We start from the raw sequence: 7,013 nt of genomic DNA, 5'->3' as shown, positions 1-7,013 counted from the left end.
GTAGGTGCTAATTGATGCTTGTTAAGTCGTTATGTAGTAGCTAGGTCTTGTGTATTGAGCTGGTCCCTGAGGGAATCATGATTGATTGATAACTGGTAACACAGTAGCTTATCAGCCAGGCCTGCACTAGTGTCTCCCCTCCCCACCCCAAGCCAGACAGTCAGTCCCACAGCACCCATGGCACCAGTTTTGCTTGTCCGCAGCTTGAGGGGCAGTTCTCCCCAAACCCCTGCACCGATCTTCTTGAAACTTGGCAGGCTTTGTGGCCTCAGCAAGAGCTACCAGCCCTGCAGTTTTTACCCTGCTATGTTGTAACGTCTAGACGTGACATGAGTTTTGCTTTCAAGAATTTGGGGTGCTGTTCAAAAACCCCTGCACCGATCTCTTGAAACTTGGCAGGCTTCAGTCTTTCTGCAGGGTCTACCAACCCTGAAAATTTCATCCAAATTGGACAAAAAACAACAAAGTTATAGATATTTTATTGTTTCCCCATTATACCCTATGGCCGGATCCCCGAGGCGGCTCCGAGGCGGGTCTGAAGCTCTTCAGGAAGCTGAATGAGGCCGGTGCTTTGACCCGGATGTGCTGCTTCGGACCCTGAAGCATCCAAAGCTTCACCGGATCCAAAGCTCTGTCCGAAGCCTCGCACAGCCCTACAAAATAGCTTTAGGATCAACAATTAGAGTGTATGATATGTGGAATCAAGTATTTGGAATCCCCAGGCTGAGTTATAGAGGTAACTTCCTTACAGTGCAGTAGTTATCTGCAAGTCCAAACTTCAGGACTTTTGCTGGTCACCTGTAGGATCTGTGCGGGCTGGGAGTGATCCGCTGCCCTTTTGCGCACGCGGGCTGTGGCCAGCAGCCCGGGCAAGCGGGGTCGGAGAGAACGGGCGGCACGCTAGAGTTAGGCACGGACGCGTAATGGTTGATTTAAAGATTATTTACTTACACTGAAGATGGTCGTGGTGTAGGCTGGACAGTTTTCCAGGCACAGCTCTGATTAAATCCTCGTTTGAGGACTACGACAAGCTCTCTCTCTCCCACGGGGTTGTTGAGGCTCCATGGGTCCTTTTATTCACTCACAATTCACTCACACGAAGTTTGCTAGGCTCTGTGGGTCCTTTTGTGCGCAGGGAGAGGGATACGTCGAGGATTGCGAACGGTGACGGGGAGAGGCTAGAGGCTGATCAGACCTCTGTTGCCTACTTGAAATGCGCTGGGTCCAATAGGCTCCGCAGCGCTTAGAGATCTTCACACAGCATGAAGTCTCCTCCTCCTGGTGTTCGTGGAGTCCTCCAACTTGGGCGGAAACCACTCAAGCCTTTTATACGGCTAGCAAGCCAATCACTAGCCACCACATGTGAATAATTTCACGCAAGCCAATAATGGGGCTCGAATTAGAATACAAATGGCGGGAACTCCTTGCAACGTGCATTTCTTAGATGCAAAAGAAATGCACACTGCAAAGAAAGCTACAAATTTGGCGGGAAAATAATTCAGTGGTGCCAAAGCACACACAAAAACAAAAATCACAACTTTGGGTTGTGACAGGATCCAAGAAGGATTTTTTTTCTCCTCATGAATACTACTGGCATTGTGCGAAGGAGTTGCCTTCCTTGAAAGCATTGGACATTAGCCACAGTTAAGACCTGGTGTGTTCTGTTGTTCCTGCTAACACATAGAAAACACAAAAATTCATAGAGGTCTTACTCTTCCACTTAGGGTCAGGACAGCTGCCAGATTTGGGATCAGGAAGGAGTTTTTCCCTTAGATGAGATTGGCAAGGGCTTTGGCCTTCCTCTGTAGTATGGGACACGGTCCTCGTCTTACAATCCTCTGAGTATATATTAAGTAATTACAGTACTTCTTTAACACTGCAGTGGTAGAGCATTGGCAATGCCTTTGTCTCCCTTGCTTTTACATCTGCCATGTTAAAGGGTGTTCTTGGTATTTCTGATTTTGTGCCCTGTAGTGGTATATGCTGAAGTGGTGATTTTAGAGAATCTTTTATCTTTGGATAAATGGGTACTTGCAAATACAGAAGGCTGGACTCCATGGCCTAGAAGACCTTTTAGTCTAATGTTCATTCATTGTTCCTATAACACACTCTATAAAAGTAGAGGCAAAAATGTCAGTTGCTAATGAAAAGAAAAGGGGGAACGGAAACAAACATATTGTGTTCTTAGTGGAAGAACCTGTAATTATTTTAGTCGGTGCTCCAGTGGATACAGCTCTGTCTGCAGTAGAGCACATCTACTATTGAATAAACAATAAAGAAGGAGAAAATTGGCCAATGATTCATGAGCACAGCCTTAATATTTCAGAAAGATGCACACCTTAATTTATATATCTCAAAGGATTATGGACTTAGCTGGGTATTAACAGATCATGCCATTTCCTCTAAATGTAGTGATCTAAGCATCAGGTTCAAAATACTAACTGTTCTGGCTTAATTAGATAATAATGCACTTCCTGTTTATGCATTAGGAAAAATCCTACTTTAGTAAACTAATAACTTAAGAGAATGTAACTAGCAGTGAGGAACTGTGAGCTAAACTTAAACTTGGGGGTGGCTTAACAAAAGGAACATCTATTCAGTTAATAAAGACACACAAACTAGACGTATACAAGACTGCATCCATAAAGGGACTTAGGTATCAAGGGTGCAGACAGAAGCGACAATTTTAGCCTGATCTGGTCGCAGAAAAAGGTTTATAGCCATGACCAAACACAAGTGCATGGCTGCAGACTGCTTAAAAAGTGGCTGATAGGGTAAATATCTGAACCCTCATTGCATGAAGGGTCAGATAAAGACGTTTCAAAACAGAGCATCTTCTATAACTTGTCTGCACTGCCTCTCAGCCTGTCACTGTTTTCAGAATGGGAGGGGGGAAAGGGAACAGAGAGAGTTTGGTCTGGTGGTTGTTTTTTTTTCCAGCCCCACCTGGAGGTGGGGTGGGTGTATTGGAGGCCCCCGAGGTGGGGGAGGCTCCAATTTACCCACCCCACCCTCCAGAACTGGTTGAGGAACCCCCAGAATGAGCCTCCCTCTGCTCCCTTTCTCCATTCCCATTCTGAAAACTTTGCAGCCTTGCAGACAGGAGGAGCTGTTGCTAGGGGAAACCAGCTGCAGGCTTCAGCCAGCAGCTAGATTCCCCTCCCTCCTGGAAGCAAGTGAACTTCTGCTTGGTCTGGGAGATTGTTGTAATTCAGAACACATCCTGCAAAGTGCTCTTGGTTACTCTTCTGTCTGCCCCCTAAGGCTGCATATTGAAGCACCTGTATCCTGGGTTTGGTGTCTACACCCCTGATGTATGGGAAAATTCCTGGTTAGCAGTGTTTCCTTTTATATAATAGCTCAGTCCAGGGGTGGATCCAAGTGGTATGGCTGCAGCCCCCTCTGGTTGTGATGCATGTGCTCTCTTGATATGGGGTCTGGCTGGAGCCCCTGCTTTTGTGTGACTCCAGAGACCAGGGGCTGAGGATTGTTGCCACTACTTCTCCCTTCCTTTCCCCTGCTGTTGAATTCAGTGAGGAGAAGGATGGAGGAGAAGGGTGAATAGTACCAGGATTCACACCCTGGTCTTTGGAGCCATGCAAAAACTGTGGCTCTGGTCAGACCCCGCCCTGATCAGCTGATGAGCTCAGAGCTCACTTCTCATGTGGAGCTCCATTAGCCACCTACATTGACCAGGCAGCAAGCTCACTCCTCATGCATAGCACAACCAAAATGTGTGTGTGTTGAAGAAAGGGGCGGGGGATAGGGAAGAGGGATGCACTCCCTTGTTCTGTTCCTGGATCTGCTACTGTTCTGGTGGCTAGAGCATTCATAAGCCTTCAACCCCATATTTCTCACTGCTCCTCCCCCGGAAGAGTGTGTGACTAGCTCATCTAGAGTAGGGGTATAGAACAAATGGCCTGTGGGCTGGATCTGGCCTGTGGAAACATTTGAGCTGGCCCATTGGTAGTCTAGTGGACTACTGGAAATTGGGGGATGTGGCCAGTGGACCATGGACTGCTAGTATTCATTCATTGTCCCTGGACCACAATGGACATGGCCATAAGCAGCAGGGGGTGAAGTAGGCTGTGTGGATGTAGCCCTTGCTTGCCCCACTGCTGTCCACCTTCAGACCCCTGCTGCTTCCTGATTCTCAAACTTGTGCAGCTGGCCACCCTGATTCCCTCACCTGCACAAATGGACCTGGGATCTGGTTTGGGAAGAGCGCGCATGATCCAGATCTGGTCTGAGACTCGGGGTGAATTTTATATCCCTGATCTATGGTGTAGGGGACACACTCTCTACCTTTCTTAAGCTGTGCCACTTTGCAAAAAAGGATTCAGAAAGAGAAGGATGAGTGATCATAACTTTCTAGGTGATTAGGACATTTGTGTGGAAGAAGGGAGATCAGAGTTCCTGTTCTAAAGAAGCGTTATGCATTTTATGTCTTTTTTCCCAGACAATAACAAGACAAGGGAGTATCTGGATAAAAACAAGTCACTGCATTTGGGACTAAGAAGTATTGTGAGATGAAATGGCGGGAACTGGTCATTTTGACATCAGGGGATTAGAAAGAGACCGTAACAGTGCAAGGCAAAACTTATGAAATAAACACAGGATTAAAAATAAACCACTTTCTTATCATAAAAAATGCTGAAAATTAGTTTTCTTTGGCATTTATTTAATATGAACACATAAATAAGTGGTGGGAGTAGGCATGGACTGAAGGCCAATAAGTTATATTCCCATATAAATTCAGAATTATGCAACAGGAGTGGCATATTAGTAGTCGTAATAATAATACCAATTTTAATTACATGGTAGAGATAGGATGTGATGTTGATATCATATTATTATTGTGTCTCTTACTATTAAACAGTGCCCCCATTAGTCAGTTTTCATGCTGCCAGGGGAATCTGGCAACAAAGCCACCTATACTGGATCCTCCTTATGGTATTTATTAGGTATAGTTGAGAAGAGAGGTTACCCTGAAGGTCAGGCAGGACCAAGGACACCTCCACTCGTCCCTTTGAAGTTGGCCTTTTGGGCAGCCAAGAGGAAAAGTGTTGCATGGCAAGAAGGAGGGGAAGCAAGAGGAAGTGTGATTCTGTGCTCCAGTGGGGAAGAAGAGGAAGAGAAAACTGTCCTGGGATAGAGGGAGAACTGGATTCTGGCCTGTGCTTCCAGTGTTATTTATGCTGTTTATAATACTGTTACCATTTGTCCTGCTGCCAAATTTCTGGTCTTATAGGGAGCTCCACAGACTTAATCCAGAGTTCAGAGCAGTGTCATAGAGCTGGCAGGGTTACCCAAGGGGCTGGACATTTGGTGGTGTGAGAAGCAGTGGGTGCTGTGTCCCTAAGTAGTGTTTAATACTATTGCCACCAAATGTACAGTCCCATCCCATGCTCTGGATCCAGCCCATGGACTGGCCTTTCAGTCTGGATCTGCCCTGCAGGCCAGCCCAGCCCAGCCCAACTGGCCAGCAACACCTGTTAAAATTGATTCCCATAACCTAGTTTATTTTCCTATGCTGAGGCAGAATAAGCATGCTGCAGAGAAGTTTGTCTCACCTGCTCTTGACATCTCTATTAACAGAAATCCGCAATTTCTGTAGGTAGCCTAGTCTAGTGCTAAATTACCCTTACAGTTAGAAAATTATCCCTGAGATCTAATCTAAATCTTTGCTGAAAAGTAAGATGATTTCTTCTTGCCTCTTTCTGAAAACAAGAAGAAAAAATTATCACTATCCTCTTTACAACAAGCATTTACATGTTGGACGTTTGTGATCACATTTACATATTAATAGGAATAGTACATGAATAGCCTATGATCTACCACCTTGACAAGTGATACTCCATGTGGTTTAAGTTGTAGTGGGTGATTAATAACTCATTATGTGACATGAAAACCAGGATCTGTTTTCAGATACTTGACATAAAAGGCCCAGACTTGAGCAACTGAACTATTTGCTACCAACAATTAACTCACTCTTTTACTCTTTCTATGGCTTCTTCTTTGTTTGGGCTATCTCCTTGCTGGCTTTCACATGAGACCTGAATTATTTTTAGCTGGAACCTAATTTAAACTTGAGTAGGTATTAAACTAAGTCATAAAATCACAGAATCATCAATAAAGTCTGTGTGTCTTTTGCCCCCTCCCTCCAGTTTCTAGAATGTTACCTAAATACACTTTGATAATAACCTCTCTTTTGTTTAATTCCTAGTGTAGCTGTACTCCACTCATGGCCTATTATAACTTATTTTAAAAGAAGTTCTTCTAAACTCTCTGCTTTTTAAAACATCAGTGAATCAAGAATGTTGGAACAAGATCTCTCCATCCCTGCAAGGAGAAGGCTCATATTTATCTGTGAAATAACACATTACACTCTTAGTAGAGTATGGCAGGTGGTATCACATTTTCAAGAAGTATCACAACGTCGTCTAATTGCACAGAAACAGCTGTCATGGACAACTGAAAGCTTATATCTAAGGACATATTCCTGTGCACACAGGTAGCCATATGCAGTAAAGCCTCCTTTGAGTTTCTTCTCCCTCCCCTCACATGACTACCCTTCCTAGTCATTTGCCAGCAGGAGAGAACATATTACTTCACTCTCTCTCCCTCCCTTTCCCCCTGCCCCAGTCTGGGGAAGCTTGAATTCACAACATGCAGAAGTGCTGTTGATTGAACCATATTGAAATATACTTTATTCAGTTTAGTGGTAATGAAAACCAGCAAAAGTGCACTGCCCCTATTCTTAAAAGCAAGGGACAGAAGTTGGACATAAACCAGTTTAAGTGATCAGAAACTGGTTTAAACCTGTAACTGAACTTCTATTCTGTACACATAAAACAGTTTCAAAATGGCTGAAACTGGTTTAAGATAAATCTAGTTGAATGAAGTATCAGACTTAACTGATTTGACACCGGTTTATGAAACTTCTGTCCCAGACCCCTTCCTGGTTGAAGTAAAATTACAGTCCCCCAGCATTTTGCAGCCCTAGGCTGGGC

This window comes from Alligator sinensis, unplaced genomic scaffold, assembly GCF_000455745.1.
Source record: "Alligator sinensis unplaced genomic scaffold, ASM45574v1 scaffold147_1, whole genome shotgun sequence".
Classification (NCBI taxonomy): domain Eukaryota; kingdom Metazoa; phylum Chordata; order Crocodylia; family Alligatoridae; genus Alligator; species Alligator sinensis.
This window is presented reverse-complemented; position numbering follows the sequence as displayed.